This window comes from Morone saxatilis, unplaced genomic scaffold (assembly GCF_004916995.1).
Source record: "Morone saxatilis isolate NCDOM2014 unplaced genomic scaffold, NCSU_SB_2.0 Contig17, whole genome shotgun sequence".
Classification (NCBI taxonomy): domain Eukaryota; kingdom Metazoa; phylum Chordata; class Actinopteri; family Moronidae; genus Morone; species Morone saxatilis.
Window position 1 is genome coordinate 3,188,715 of NW_023339729.1, and position 249 is coordinate 3,188,963.

The window sequence follows — 249 nt, forward strand, 5'->3', positions numbered from 1 at the left end:
TTTTCATTGGAACTACTTTCTACCCAAGAAATAGTCCTTATAAAAACAGTTTACAGCGTGTTCTGGGAATTATTCTGTTCAACTCATTGTACTGAGGCTGAGACAGATACCTTAAAACGTGTGCCCTTTCAATGCTGTCGTCAAGCTAATGCCATATACTGTTGTCACTCATAGCATATGACATTTCACAGCTTCTTTATGCTTGTTTAAAGTAAGTAATGATGTTGAAAAAGAAAGAAAGAAAGAAAG

At 35.3% G+C, this 249-nt stretch overlaps 1 protein-coding gene across 1 annotated transcript in view; it reads right to left on the reverse strand.

The window, feature by feature from the left end:
* LOC118326731 (collagen alpha-1(XVII) chain-like) overlaps window positions 1-249 on the reverse strand; it is a 21,967-nt gene that overhangs the window by 21,496 nt on the left and 222 nt on the right. The window lies entirely within an intron of this gene.